Source organism: Salminus brasiliensis, chromosome 1, assembly GCF_030463535.1.
Source record: "Salminus brasiliensis chromosome 1, fSalBra1.hap2, whole genome shotgun sequence".
Lineage (NCBI taxonomy): Eukaryota > Metazoa > Chordata > Actinopteri > Characiformes > Bryconidae > Salminus > Salminus brasiliensis.
The window spans coordinates 39,672,011-39,687,987 of NC_132878.1; the positions used below are offsets into that span (position 1 = coordinate 39,672,011).

At 41.1% G+C, this 15,977-nt stretch overlaps 1 protein-coding gene across 1 annotated transcript in view; it reads left to right on the forward strand.

Moving 5' to 3' along the window:
• arhgap39 (Rho GTPase activating protein 39) overlaps positions 1-15,977 on the forward strand; it is a 52,787-nt gene that overhangs the window by 7,929 nt on the left and 28,881 nt on the right. The gene's annotated exons all lie outside the window — the stretch shown is intronic.

Below are 15,977 nucleotides of genomic sequence, written 5' to 3' on the forward strand. Positions count from 1 at the left end.
TATATAATTAATATAATTCAAATAATGTTCAAATAATATGAGTTTTCCTCATTCATGGTCCCTTCACCTAGATGAGCACTGCAGAGATGCATTTGTGCAGTAATGCTTCAAACGCTGTTTGTAGCAAGGGCCTTTGGGAAAGAACGCAATGTCTGGAATAAAGGCAAGGAAGGGAAGTGAGACAGAGAGATAGAGAGAAAGTGACAGACATGCAAGAGAAATAGAGAGTGTCGGACAGAGAGAAAGAGAGCCGAAGAGACGCAGCGGCACACTGATTGAGCTAGGCTCCAAGAGAGGAGGGATGAAATCCTCAGCTTTTTTTTCTTTGTGTGTGTGTATATGTGTGTGTGTTGTAAACTGCATATATTTTTTGTATGATGCATGTGTGTGTGTGTGTGTGTGTGCTTGAATGGGTGCATTTGTGTGTATCCTCCTGAGACTTTGCATCCTCAGGTTTCAGCTTCCCTGTGCCACATAAATTGTTGTATCCTCTTAGAACTCATTGAGCTCCTGTCTATGTAGCAGTATCAGCAGTGCAACACCTGTGACAGTGTTTAAAGAGTAACGACAATCTATGGTGCCCCCCCCAGGGACACAAAGAAAACATAGAAAGTAGTACTGCCCTGTGTCTGTTACCTTAACCTCAGTGACCCACAGCCAGTTGGCACCATTACTGATGAAACACACATATGCATTTACTTAATGCCTCTGCTATGCCCCCGAGAAGTTGGCACGACAGTCCCAAGTCGGTGTCTCTGCCTTGCTCATGCAGGTCCTTCCTCGCTCGTCGCCTCTTGGGACTCGAGTGCATGGCACAATGCCTTATCTCTCATATCTCTTCCTATGTATCACATAGGAAATGTGGACAGAAAACACTCTTTGCTTTCCAACACAATGCACATGAGTCATGTACGGTGTGAAATAACACGCGTCATATGGAGCCCCTCACTGCGCCTGGTGTAAAATCGGCTTTATATTTCACACTTATCCCAGTAAGCATAGACTCGTCTTTGTCTCATGTTAACAAGAAGTGCCTACAGATGGCAGCTTGAAAGGTTTTATGACCTTTTTTTTAAACATCCCCCAAATGTCCATTAAAAAACACGTTCAAGTCCCTCCTTTTCTGAAGATTCGATTTTAAAATAGACAACTACGCAGCAGTTGTGGCAAGTAAGTGACAAGTAAATCCTGAAACTCAAGTTGAGTCCCAAGTTAGTAAAGGAAAGTCTCGTCAAGTCCCAGTTTAATACAAGCAAGTCCTCTTTTTGGACAGGCTAGTCCCAATTTGAGTCCTCATTTTGGACAGGCTAGTCCCAATTTGAGTCCTCATTTTGAACAGGCTAGTCCCAATTTGATTCCTCATTTTGGACAGACAAGTCCCAATTTGATTCCTCATTTTGGACAGGTTAGTCCCAATTTGAGTCCTCATTTTGGACAGGCAAGTCCCAATTTGAGTCCTCATATTGGACAGGCTAGTCCCAATTTGAGTCCTCATTTTGGACAGGCTAGTCCTAATTTGAGTCCTCATTTTGGACAGGCTAGTCCCAATTTGAGTCCTCATTTTGGACAGACAAGTCCCAATTTGAGTCTTCAATTTGGACGGGCACATCCCAATTTGAGTCCTCTTTTTGAACAGGCTAGTCCCAATTTGAGTCCTCATTTTGAACAGGCTAGTCCCAATTTGATTCCTCATTTTGGACAGGTTAGTCCCAATTTGAGTCCTCATTTTGGACAGGCAAGTCCCAATTTGAGTCCTCATATTGGACAGGCTAGTCCCAATTTGAGTCCTCATTTTGGACAGGCTAGTCCTAATTTGAGTCCTCATTTTGGACAGGCTAGTCCCAATTTGAGTCCTCATTTTGGACAGACAAGTCCCAATTTGAGTCTTCAATTTGGACGGGCACATCCCAATTTGAGTCCTCTTTTTGAACAGGCTAGTCCCAGTTTGAGTTTTTTTTTTGGACAGGCTAGTCTGAGTTTGAGGTTTTTTTTGGACAGGCAAGTCCCAATTTGAGACCTTATTTTGGACAGGCAAGTCCCAATTTGAGACCTTATTTTGGACAGGCAAGTCCCAATTTGAGACCTTATTTTGGACAATCCAGTCTGTCCCAAATTGACACTACAGTCACAAGTCATTTAGTACAGGCAAGTCTCCAGTCGAGCTCCAATTTAGTGCAGGCAAGTCCCAATTTGAGTTCCCATTTTAAGTCAAGCTCCCAAGTTAGTACAGGCAAGTCTCAAGTCGAGTCCCAGTTAAATACAAGCAAATCTCCAATTGTAAAGTGGATGTAAAGTGGATTGTAAAGAAAATTGTAAAGAAAATGTAAAGTATGCAAGCTTGTGATAGCCAGCATACCTGTGCCGCCCATATGTCTGTATCCTTAATGACAAAATATCATCACATAGCGGGCACACTTGTGTGGGGGCATTTGTGTGTAATGCTGTGTAATGCGCCTGTATGGCTATGTTTGTGTGTGTGTGTGTGTGTGTGTGTGTGTGGGTTGGTGTGTGTGTCCTCTCTTTAGCTCCTGATCTACAGATGTGGAGCATTGGGGGTCATGGAATTACAAAGGCTTTGGTTGCTAGGATACTGTTACCAGGATGTCTTTGTCTGGTGGGGTGAATTTCATTGGTGGCGATGACTACAAAACTGGCCTTAGTCACAGGTCACAGACACAATTAAACACAAAGAGCCGTCATGGAGTGCTTTTATTTTTAGAAAGAGTCTTTAACTAGAGGATTAATAATAGTATTGATGGCTAATTCCGAGATTGAGTGTGTGTGTGGGGTGTATGTATGGGTGAGTGAATCAGAGGCTTTGTGCATGAAAAATCAAGAAGCTTGTCTCTGTGCATGCATTTTATATACTTGTGTGTGTGTGTGGTGTGTGTCGGGGGGATTGCAATGGTGTGCTTTTGTTTTTGCTTTGGCTTAAGCAGCAAATCCCAACATTTAGTTTTCCCGCACTGATGAATACTTTTTTATCTGTTTTTTGTTGTTGTTTTTTTGCTTTTTTAATCTCTTTAGTCTTTCTAAATCCAGACTCCTGTAGTTGAATTCATTTGAGCTAATGTGTTCTTCCAGCTTGGACTAGTGCTATATGCAGTAGTCTAATTAAACAAAAGAAAAGGAAAACCAAGACAGATGGTGGGTTCAGAAAACTTGGGGTGAGGGGTAAGTTATACTACCTTTTTTTTGTTTTTAAGGTTTTCTCAGATTTGTCTCCTCTTATATAATGACCAGATAGCTTAAGCAAACATTATTCTTATTGTTAGGCCACTTTCTATGAAGTCTCTAATAATTATGTACTTTACATGAATAAAACATGTAATAACAATGTAAGTACTTGTTGTGTATTCACTGTTATACCTGCATTACAGTAGTACTCATGCAATGAAGTGTATTTTCACAGATAAACAAGGAAAAGCTGAAGCTCTTATACATATATAAATACTATTACCCTTGTCTTATTCCACATGTATGACCACACCAGAGGGAACACACTGTTACAGCTAATGAGAGACGCTAAAGCTGATACATGTGTTTTTGCATAAGCTGTATTACTGTATTCTATCTGTAACACTGGCTGCATCACCAGTAGTTGCATTGTTGTGCATGAATAAATCATGCTTAACTACACGGTTATTAGACACTTTTTAAATGTGCATTACATAAACAGCAATGACAAACAGTGACAAACGTCCTATGTTGACTTTGTGTTGCTTTGTGGGGGTTGCAGCATTTTGTACGGTCAAGGCAACTTGGTGTGTGACTGTCAAATATGGATGAAAATATCAATAGCAGCCATTTTTGTAACTGTTCTGGAACTAGGGCGGTATCCCCTAGCAAATCGAGCCCTGGATATAGAGTAATATTTCTTCCCAGAGCCTTCCCCTTCTCTTACAGAGCGCATGACATGGTTTAAGTAGTGGAAAGTCACTTGTATCTGATATTAGTTGTGGTCTGTGCAGAACACTGGCACTATAATCTGGATACAACTCAACTGTGTGTGCGTGTGTGAGTGAGTATGTGGGTGTGGGGATGTGTTTGAAATAATGGAGCAGGTGGTTTTGTTGAGGAGTGAATCACTGAGCAGGGGGAAGGGTGTTAATGTCTCAATAGCTGCCTACTATGCGTATGTATGAGAGAGAGAAAGAAAGAGAAAGAGTGTGTGTGTGTGTGTGTATGTGAGTGTGAAATCCTTCGAGGGAATCACAGAAAATTCCGAAGTCTCTGGAGTCTGTGGGGGCAAAGATGGGACAATGTGTGGAATGCCTGGAATTCTGAATGTGGAAAACTCTGTAGCTTGCACTGTGTGTGTGTGGGTGGTGTTAGACAGACCCCATTTTCTTGACCAATTAATCTGACCCAAAAAAGCAAAAAATATCTCTGAGTCTGTGCAGTGACTCACTTACAGAGGTCATGGTGACTCAGTGCAATGTGACACTGACACAATAAAGCAATAACCGGTTGGTAGTTTGCATGATGGTTATGAATATTTTTAATAATTCTGTTTTTCTCTCATATAAAAATAACACAGCCTGATTTGCTGACTGTTTATCTTTTCATATGTGCATTTTTTGTCTCATTAAGGGTCTCCCAGTCTTCCCAGTATTTTGAAATGTTTGAAAAGCTATGGTTTGTTATTGTTCAGACATTTGTAAAACAGTCTTTTCAAAAGTCTGATTAATTACTGATCGTCAAAAATGGCTACTAGTGTAAATAACAATGGCCGCTATATACATGTTAATACATGCAGTTTTTTTGGCTAGAAAAATGCCAGCACAACTTTGTTTGAGCCTCAGCTGAGTCCCTTGTGACGTTGTGTTTCCAGGCTTCCTGTGGAAAAATCAAACTACAATGTTGGTTTTGTGAGCACTGAATTTACTGAGCCTCCTGGGAAGGAAAAATATAGGAAAAAAAAATTTGCCAGTGTGGAACTGGCAAAACAACGGAAAGTTCCAAAACTTCATGCTTTGGCTCCCTGTTGGTATGGCGTAACACCTGTTCACTAGAACCACTTGGTGGAATAAGGTCATGTTGGGCAGGTTTGAAGGTGCCATAGAAGGCATTTAATCAGTATGTTAAGTTTTAGATTCCTTGATGTATAAATTATATAATTATGTGACTTTGGATGGGGCAGAAAATGCCCATACGTGGTTTTATAAGCCCATATAAACCCACTTATTTTGCCTCAGAATGAAAGCTAGAGCTAGCTTTTAGCCTAGCACTGTACCCACTCGCTTCCCCAGGTTTGGGCTCCTCACATGGGCCTTTTGATGTGTGGTTAGCGCTAGTCTGAGGTAGTCCCGTTTGTTTTTGATGAAGCAAACAGTAGAGAGGAGAGATAGTAAAAACGTTTAGCAAAGTACAGATACCTTCCTCTGGTGCTGATTTTGAGTTACCCTTCCGCAGAGTCTACTGCTGCTTATCTTAGAAATTTGCGTAAAAGTAGGAAAAACTCCCAAAGTGGTCGTTGCATTTTGCATTTGCTTAGCCAGGTTTGACTCGGGCTAGCAGGGCTTTCGCTGGAGGGTTGCATAAAAGTACATTTTAGGGGTGTAAATATAATGAGCCAAGAGTTTGGGAGTTTTGGAATTGGCTAGCGTTTGAGGTTCACAATACGTCACTTCAATTTACAGAACTCTCATTATTCAACTATGCCAAGGTAGAGTTTTCTATTCTAGGCCACCTTTAGTAGAACTAAACCAACTCTTCCAAGCCCTTCCAGTTTACTTATTGGAAGAACTTCACCAGTGGCATTCTGCTGCACACCATACAGACAAAAGATGACCTATAATATGTTGCAACTGGCCTGGCCTGGGGGCAGTGGTGGCTCAGTGGTTAGAGTGCTATTGATAACAGAGTTGTGGGTTCAATTCCCAAGCTCAACAAGCTCCCACCGTTGGGCCCTTGACCCTCTCTGCTCCCCGGGCGCTGGAGTTGGCTGCCCACCGCTCTGGGTGTGTGTGTACTCACTGTCTTTAGTTCACTAGTGTGTGTGTGTGTGTTCACTACCACAGATGGGTTAAATGCAGAGGACACATTTTGCTGTACATAGTACAGTGACAACTACATGCATGATGAACTATAAGTGCACTGCATTTATAAAGCATACATTTTTTTATCTGTTGCTTGCCTTTTTCTGACTTCCTGTATTCCTTTTTGCTGCGTCTTTTTTTTCTGTTAAGTTATTCACTTTTGCTAACAGTTATTAAAAACAGTATGTTCACAAATGATTTAATAGATTAGTTAAGCATGAATTCAGCCAAAACCAAAAACAGTTTTATCCTTTTAACAAATCACACCTAAATCACCACACACTAGGCTGAATACATTCTTAAATATGAATGTCATGTTTTGTTTTATGTCAACTTAACTTAACATATTTTCAGGCAAGTGTATGATGATTCAGGCCTGTAGTTTGAATGATGCTAAAATGCGCAGTACATGCTGACTATTTGCTGTAAGCTTCCGTTCCACATTATTGGCCTCCATTGAAAGCAGCAATCCAAGACAGAGAGAGAGAGCGAAGCTCGTACTCCAGGACAGAATCTGGTACTCCCTACACAAGCTTCTATTTCTGTAGATGATAAGAGTTCTCTCAGCAAGCCTAAGCTCAGAGCTGGATAAAATGAGAAGGCAGCCAAATGGCATTTTCTCAAGCATTTTGAACACAATTCTTACACCACAGCATGAGAGAGATACAACAGACCTAAGCCTTCGATTGTAGTGTAGCCTGCAATTCAAGAGTAGACATTTTGAATGTACAAAGCACCTTCTCACGGATGTCTCTGTGCTATTTGAAATATGATAGAAATTCTTTTTTTACACAGTTGGATTTTTGGACACATGCACAAAGCGCAGGCCTGCAGATGGTCGCCAATTTTAGGCCTTGAATGTCTCTGGAATGCTCAATGCCCCATCACAGCCAGAAATCTCCAGAATTTTTCACATCTGCTGTCCAACATGCCACCAGTGCTCTCTACACATTGTTTCTGCAATGCAGAGCTGCCGATTTGGGATATGCCAAAGCTAACAGTGTTTTTCTGAATGCCTCACTTATAACCACAGATAATAATCATGAGAGGACACAGTTAAATGTGTCAGCAAGCGACACCATGTAGCGTTATTACCTTAAAATAACAGCTTCATTGTGATGCTCCACTGACTAGTGTCCCTATTGTTGGTACTCCTGGCTAACGTGCTTCTTTACCTTCATATGTTGTTTCTGGATCTTTCTGCTTGTTCAGAAATTTATGTGTAAGGCATGTCCTTTAGTGGTGGCTCAAGCATGGATTACACTTCCCAACAGTTAGGAAAGCCCAGGAGCAAACCACATCAAAACTGCTAAGTAACAGTCTTGACACATTTTATTTATTGCCCCCAACAGCTACATACATCCAGCCCACTGGCAGATGTATGTAACTCAACTGCTAGAAAATAAGCAAGACTAAAAACACTAAATGTTAAGGCCCATTAGGAAGAAGGGCAGGCTAGGCCAGTGCTAGGCTTAAAGCTAACCCAGATGACAGGCAGTCTTTTCAGCTAGCTAACACCACACATCACTGAGAGAACACTGAGAGGACAGCAACACTATTCAGTATAATAATTACATGAATAAATAATGTATTCTTGTTACAGTGCTAAGCTACACTATGTTAAGGTACTGTGTTAGGCTAGACCATGCTGTGCTATGCTATGTGGCTACCATGATGCATCACAGCGACGTAAGTTTATCATTTTAGATCCCAATATATTTCATTCTGAGGCAGAACAACAGGGCTATAAATAGGCTCGTTCATGGCATTCATCACCATGCAAATAGTCAGGTAATCATGATGGCACCTTGGCACATCCTTAGCTTCTCTCTAACACATAGACTCATCCATTCACCCTGAAATTTGCAGACTGTCTTGATTTGAACTGATGGCACGTGTAATTGCTTTGCGAGAGTAATATAGACTAATTGTGCTCATAAATGTGAGCTTTAATTAAACCTTCTCCTCCTGGGATTACTGAGTAACATTTCCTTCACTGTTGCCGGTCCACGGCATGGTGCTCGTGCACATGCACACACGCGCGCGCACGAGCACAGACACTGGCTATGGTCTTTCCCAGAGTGCTTTTAGGCACAGCGGGAACTGCACCACACTATTGGCTCCCTGACTGCTCCAGCGCTGCGGAGCCCTTAGCAACCAGGATAAGTGACAGCAGCGTTGCACTGGCCTGAGACACAGACACACACACAGTTCCTAAACGATGCTCGTTTTCTTTTCTCATAGGCCTCGTTCCTGCCTTTCATCCCTCCCTTATCTTCGTATACATCTGCAAACCGAGCAAGTGTTTATTGCTGTGTCATGTATTTTTATTATATTATATTATATTTTATTTTAATTCTGAATTACCAAAGATAAACTCCTGCTGTGACTGCTAGTAATACGATACAGTGGCTAATGATGGAGAATATCAGGGAATGCATGTTGTAGGATGTGGATTGTATTGTCTCTATTGTGCGTTGTTGTGCGCTTAGCAAACACCTGTTCCCTCCACCTTCCCTTGATTCTCCAGCATAAGTGTTTGATCTGACTTTTTAAATCAGTGCCTCTTTACATCAGCTGCTTCCTGAGCTTTTCCAGTGAGACATGGGGGTAGGCTTTTGCTTCATTTGCTTCACCTTTCTCAGAAACTCTGTAGTGTCTATTGCATATTCGAAAAATATATCTAATTAGTATTTGTATGAGTGATGTGTAAATGTACTCAGTGAGCACTTTACACCTACACACTCATATAATTAATGGAATTCAACAATGGAATGCCACCATCAAAACGGGGGAAAATATGATCGCAGTCATTTTGAGCATGGCATGATCTCCGGGGATGTTCAGCACAACAGTCTCTAGAGTTTCTTAGAATGGAAAAATAAAGAATAAACATCCAGTGAGCATCCAGCCTGTAGACGGAAATGCCTTGCTGAGGAGAGCAGTCATCAGAGAATGGCCAGACTAGTGGGAGCTGACAGACAGGCTACAGTAACTCAGATAACCACTCTGTACAACTGTGGTGAGCAGTAAAGCATCTCAGATTGCACAACACGTTCAACTTTGAGGTGAACGGACAACAACAGCAGAAGATCATGTCGAATTCCATTTCTGTCTGCAAAGAACAAAAAGCTGAGGCTGCAGTGGACACAGGCTCACCAAAACGGTGCAGACAAAGACTGGTCATGCAAATGGTTAGTCCATACTTTGCTGCCAACTGCTTGAATCCATTGACCTAGCCTGTCTTGTGTGGACGGTCCAGGCTGGTGGAGGTGATGTAATGGTGTGGGGAGTACTGTAAGGAGATGATTTAGACCATTAGGCCATTAAGGCTACTTATTAGTCTTAGCAAATTAGTAAATGTTTATGTACTAATGTTTTTTAATATCGTTTCATAATTTTAGAGATATTTAACTCCCTCCTACACACATACACACTGCCATGGTCCTACAACTTAGGCCTACTTAAAGACCCTCAAGCAACAACAGCAGCACATCACTAAACTAGCAACTCAACTATGGACGGCCTGTTTTTTTTTTTCGCCATATGTTTTCAGAGCTTGACAACACCAATTACTGAGCTCCCACAGCGCCCCCACACTGTGGCTCTTTTAAATGCACACGGACGCATTAGACACATCATAATTTTGAGGTACCATCAACAAATATTACAAATATTAACACCTAAAAATATTGAATCATTCAAAATAGCGCCCAACCCTATGTAAAATATACAACATCAGACGTGTCAGTGACACTGCTGCATTCAGTAATACAGAGGAGAAGAGCGATGAGGAAGGAGGTCTGAAAAGAGAGAGAGAGAGAGAGAGAGAGAGAAGAGAGAGAGAGAGAGAGAGAGAGATGAGAAGGAGCATATCAGTCAAGCTATTTCATGAGGATAAATGATTGTTATCATTGGGTCAACTTAGCAGCAGCAAATTATGTCTAGGATAAGAGAGTATGTGTGTGTGTGTGAGTGTGCCAGATGTGACTAAATCTAGCCTTAGATATCTTCTGAAGTCTAATATATGGCATCACTGGATGGTCAGTGCTAGCCCACCATCATATATTGCCTTCTCTGAGAACGACTGCGAATGCAGATGAGAGTTTTATGCTGACCTCTACGTACGACCTTGTGTCTGTGAAATTCAGTGGTGCGTCCAGGTAGCCTTTAATGCACTTGTGAACATCTGTCATCCTCTGAAGTGCAAGAGCAGTCGTTTATTTATGAGCTGTAATTAAAGTGTAACTATTTCTGCAATGTCAAATGATCCTCTGCCACAGCCTCGGTGTGACCACATCAGCAAAACATCACTGAGTCACTCCTGAGTTCTTCAGTCCAGCTACAAACTCAACCCTCATGGCCCTGGGAGGGCTGATGATCTCTCTCTTCCTGTCTCTCTGTTATTCTCCCTCTCTGTCTCATTCTGGCTTCTTTCGTTTTCTCTCTTTCCCCCTTCTTTCACTCTTTCTGTAATTCTCCCCAGCTATCTCTCTCCCTCCCTTTAACTCTCTCTATAGGTCTTGCTCCTTTATTCTCCTGCTCTTTCACTTTCTCTTCCTCTCACTCTATCTCTTTCCCTCCCTCTTTTTCTTTCCTTCTTTCTCTCTTTCCCTCTCTTATCTCCCTTCTTCTCCAACACCCCCCCCCCATCTCTCTCCTTCTCTCTCCCATTTTTCTAGATTTGTCTCAGCTTCTCTCTGTAAGGCTCTGAGGTCATGCTGCAGTGCTGTGTTGCAGAAAGGTGGGGGGTTGAGCTTGGCCAAGGTTGTGTGTGTGCCTGTGTGTGTGTGTTATTGGAGCACACACAGGGGTGTTAATATGGGTGAAGAGGTGAAGCCAACATCGTTGGGCGAAATCCGTCACACTCCACTGAACTTCTTAATAGAAGGGCAGACATGTGCGATTCTGAAACACTTTATATTCTCTCTTCCTACTTTCATCGTATCATTCTCTCTCTCTCTCTCTCTCTCTCTCTCTCTCTCTTCTTATTTTTTTCTGTTATTCTTTCTCTACCGTCTCCCTCCCTCCCATTCCTGTCTCTTTGCCACTACCCTTTCAGATGAAATCCAATCTGTGTTTAAAGACTGTTTGCACTAGATATTGTTATAGATTACATTAGCACAGAGCTAGAGGCAGAGTTATATTGCCACAGACTGGATGGACTACAATTTAAAGCCTCATCACCCCATCACTGACCTCTCTTCTGTTATTATCTCTTCCTATTTTACGCAGAATTATATTGTATATAATTATACTTCTTTTGAAAAAGCTTCCTGTCCACCAAAGTGTGTATATGTATATATAGACAAGCCAACCATATTCACCATTTGATTTGGACACAGATAGAATCTTTTGCCTTTGTCTTTAACGCATCCATGCAGGGAACAAACACTTGCACACTAGTGATCAAACACATTGACAGTGAGTGACAGTGAGCACACCTGCCCGGAGCAGTGGGCAGCCAGCGCTGCGGCGTCCGGGAAGCAGAGAAGGTGAAGGGCCTTGCTCAAGTGTGGCAACTTGCTGAGCCTGGGTATGGAACCCACCTTGTCATCAATAGCTGTGTGTGTGTGCTGGTTTGGATTGTAAAAAAAAAAAAGCTTTTTTATTGAGAAGAAGCCTTTCTAACTAATTTAACCTATTTAAATTTAATGTGAATCATGTGAAAATGTGAATCATCACTGTGGCATGTGTAAATATTTGGGTACCCCAAGCATTGCATATGCTATGTTTTTTGTTTGTTTGTTTGTTTTTTGTCAGCTAAATCTGAAGCTTTATAAATTCTCTGACTCTTCGAAGCTTGTGCCCTGAGAAAATAGGGTGTCCTCTAAGCAACTGTCTAAAGAAATGTAATCTAGGATAGTAATCCAGGAACATAGTCAAGCATTTTTAACTCAAAGTGTGAATCAAAGTGTCAATTCTGATTTCAAAAGCCAAAAATGAATTCTTGGAGAGAACTGCTCATACGCTGGTAAGAAAGGTAAATCAACCCCCCACTTGACCTGCAAGTACCTGCATGAACGTTTAGCTGAGTCAAGAGTGGTGGGGCATTTGCTTGCGAAAGTCAACGTTTAGAACTGATGAGGTCAAACTAGAACTCAAATGCTTGGGAAGCATAAGGTGTATCTACCATGTTTTGGGGTTAAGTTGCCACCAATGGCATTGGCAGTCTTGCACAGGTTTAGGAATAAAATGTTAAAGCTTTTGTTAAAAGGCTGAAGCTGAATAAAAAAATATGGCCTCTACAACAGGATTATGATCCAAGCATACCTCAAATCTGTTATAGACCACATGAAGATAAACAAACTGAAGATTTTGGAATGACTCTCTGTAGAAAGTGTGTGAATAGACCTCAAACAAGCTGTGCAGCAAGATAACCCAAGGACATCTCAGAGCTAGAGGCCTTCTGTAAAGGAGGGTGGGAACAAATTGCAGCTACAAGGACTGAATGACTTTAAGCTGCTACAAAAAATGTTTGCAAAGTGTGATTTCCGAATTCTGGTTAGTAAGTCTTGACTCTGTACAGTGCCAAGCCTTTTGCACACGCCACATTGATGATTACATTTTTTGCTGTTATGAAAAAAAAAAAAGTTTGATTAGCCACAGCTAGGCTGTTTACTACTTCTCAATATGTTATTTGACCAAGATAACTCAGATATATTGAAGGGTGTTTGCCAGTGGTAAGTTTAGCATTAGTGCAGTGTTGTACTAAATGTGGATATTTTGTGGCATGATGTTATCTGTAATTCATGTTATCTGCTGTTTACACTGGTACTCATTTACTAGCTAGATTTTGTTGTTGGTAATTTGCTGATACAGCAAATTGTTTCGATGTCGTAAATAGTTCTTAAGCAAATTGACGAGGGGATTCGAGAGCAGCAATGGACTGAAGCAGTCAGCAAAACATTGAGAATTTCAGAACTTAAAAAATGTTTCCTGAAACAGTAAATTACTATAAACCTGTAACTAGTAACAGCAAGAACAGATTGAATTAAGTAAAAATATAAAAAACAGACAAAAGTTCCCCATGATGTATTCCGAATCTTCTGAATCTGTTTATTTTTATATGAATTGGGACAGAAAATGCAACTGAGCACGTTTGTTACAGTATTTTTAGAATTCAGTCAATATATCATATTTTTATTGCCAACTAATGCAAAGCATTTTGTCTGTGTTCGTTTGCTTTCATATTTTCAAGACAAAATGCGAAATTATGGATCACATGCTATCAAAATCATATTGGTAGGTATCTGAAGATAATAGCTTTTAAAATTAGAACAGATTACACTGATCATTAACACTTTTAGTTATTTATTGTACTCCAGTCTGGAGTGTGGACTCTACAGAATAGCATGATGTATAGCAATAAATAGCAATAAATGTCCTGTGTTTCATTTGTTGTACTGCCTTTGTAATCCTATAGAACCTGATGTTATATTATCTGTAATACTAATCTATGTAAACATGTGTTGTGCATTTTATAAACGTTCCCTGCCGTGGCACTGGTATTTATGTAGAAAAGGAATTGCATACATCATCACCACACATTTCTTATATTAGTGCACAACTAGGCAGGAAGATAGAGAAAGAGGGCTAAACATGTGAGAAAATGAGCACATATGGGTCAGAAGGACACAGATTTGGTTCTTGACTTCTTTGAGCACTCCAGCTATCTATGGATGTGTTTAATTCCCCCAGTAGCTAATCCAGCAGCTTTACTGTAATAAAGGATTGCTTAGATGAACTAAATTCTTTTTGTATTTTTCTTCTTTTCTATTCCATTTTTTTAAGCAAAAACTGACCAGATGAATACTTTGACATATCATTGTTTTAGAAGATGTTTTCACAGAAAAAACACATATGATCCCACCTCCAAATATTGCAAATTGGAACAGCGACAGAACTGTTGCTCCCGTTTGAGATTTTATCTGTTATCTGCACAGCGATGGCTGAAGGACAGGTAGACGATAAAGAGATAATATATGAGGTGTGGAGAGAATGAGCTTGAGCTTTAGAGATTAAAGAAAGGAGGGATGGTGATAGAGAGAATGGAGAGAGAGAGACAGAGAGAGGGAGAGAGAGAGAGCTGAGTGACCTAGATAGGTCTAGATAGACTGATCAATACTTCATTAAGATCTTCCTGCGGATGATGCTGTCATGAGGTGGCCTGGTCATCAAGGTCAGTCTGTAGTCTCCTGACCTATTACATCACATCTGGCCATGGGCAGAAAATGTCCTTTTATGTACCCAGACCTTGACCTGCAGGACTGATGTAAGTTCAGCAGTGAGTGGTTGAGGGCATCTACCAACAAATAGTATTCACCACTGTAAGATTTCAGATACCATCATTATGCTTGTCTATGGTTTACCTAGAAAACTAAAAAATCCAATCCAATCGGGGCCTGAAAGTCTGATGAATGGAGTTGCAAAAACGATGTATGATGCTCTGAGTGGCTGTTCTATATGTAGTTCAAACTACATCTCTAGTAGGTTAATGGTCAGTGAAATAACGCTTGGCAGTGTATAATGAGGCTCTGAGCTCCTTAACAATCACTGAAAGTCACGGCCCTTGACCACAGAGTAAGGCTGATCATACGATGTGATAAACTCCATCACGCTCTCATTTCAACTTTTGCACAGATAAATTGTGGTAACTTTGAGGCCAGTGAGGAAATAGGATTCGTCTTCGCTTCAGATTTCAGGTTACGTTTTTAGCATCCCAAGAACCTGCTGACAACCTGCAGTTTTTTTTATCAATAAACGAATGACCAATTCACCATTTAAATGTTATCGGCCAATATTGACCGATGTCTGAGGCCAAATCCATATTACATCACCACCAGCAGCCACAGTGTTTTGACTGTGTTGTGCTGCATGCTCTCTGCGTGCTGAGCTTAGCTGTTTTCCTGTTGCCGACAAGGCTGCGCATTGATGCGTGGAAAAGTGATCTATGATCTGTTTTCGGTTATGTCCGTATGATTAATGAAATATAGATTTAGAGTCATGCCTTCCTGCTCATTAGTCTGATAGTCTTTTCAATCCATTTGTATCATCTGTCACTGGGCTGCAATCCTCTGATTAATAAGCTTAGCCTGTAGTTTCCCCACACGCTCCACATGTGCTCATGGCTGCACCTGCACCAGATAATCAGCTTCGCATCCATTTAGAGCGAAATCTGAAATGGAGGGATACTGTAGTACGCCCCAGAACGTTCAGCGGGATTACATTACCCTCTGTTCTGGTCAGAGAGGCCCCCAGAAACATCTTTCAACAAGATTCCAACAATCAGATTAGCCTGGATCTGAGCAGATTAGATTAGATTAAGGGATTAGCGGAACTTTACTGAGGGATTAAGTGGCTTCATTAGTGAAATCACAAGTATGCTAGGATACATCCTGCACAAAGCAACACACAAAAGCAGATGGGGATACAAACGTGCACACCATCATTCCACGATAGGACAGAATTCGTCAGCTACTGTCTCTGTCTGTCGCCCTGCTTCATCACTATGCATGCTTAGGCTCAAATTTCCCGAAGTGAAAGACTATATTTAGGTGTAAACATGCATTCATTACCACCCCCACTGACACTTCATATATGCATTAGGCAAGCATTAAACTGGTGAACAATGATTACGTTGTCGGGAGTCAGTGTGTGATTCATCGCAATGGATATGTGTGTGTGTGTGTGTGTGACTCATCTCAAACCCTGCCAGATTGGATTGTTGGTGGTCTCCGACTGGAGTATACTTTAAACATATACATTATACAACAGTAAGTTCTGAGTTGTTGTGGGCATCTGTCTTATCTGTTGTAATATCTGACAGCACGGGTTTTTTCAACGTAACTGTATCATTCCATTGACTACTGGTTGCTAAGCAACAACATCATTTTTCACTTATCTGACATAATGTGAAACTGACAGTTGTTTAGT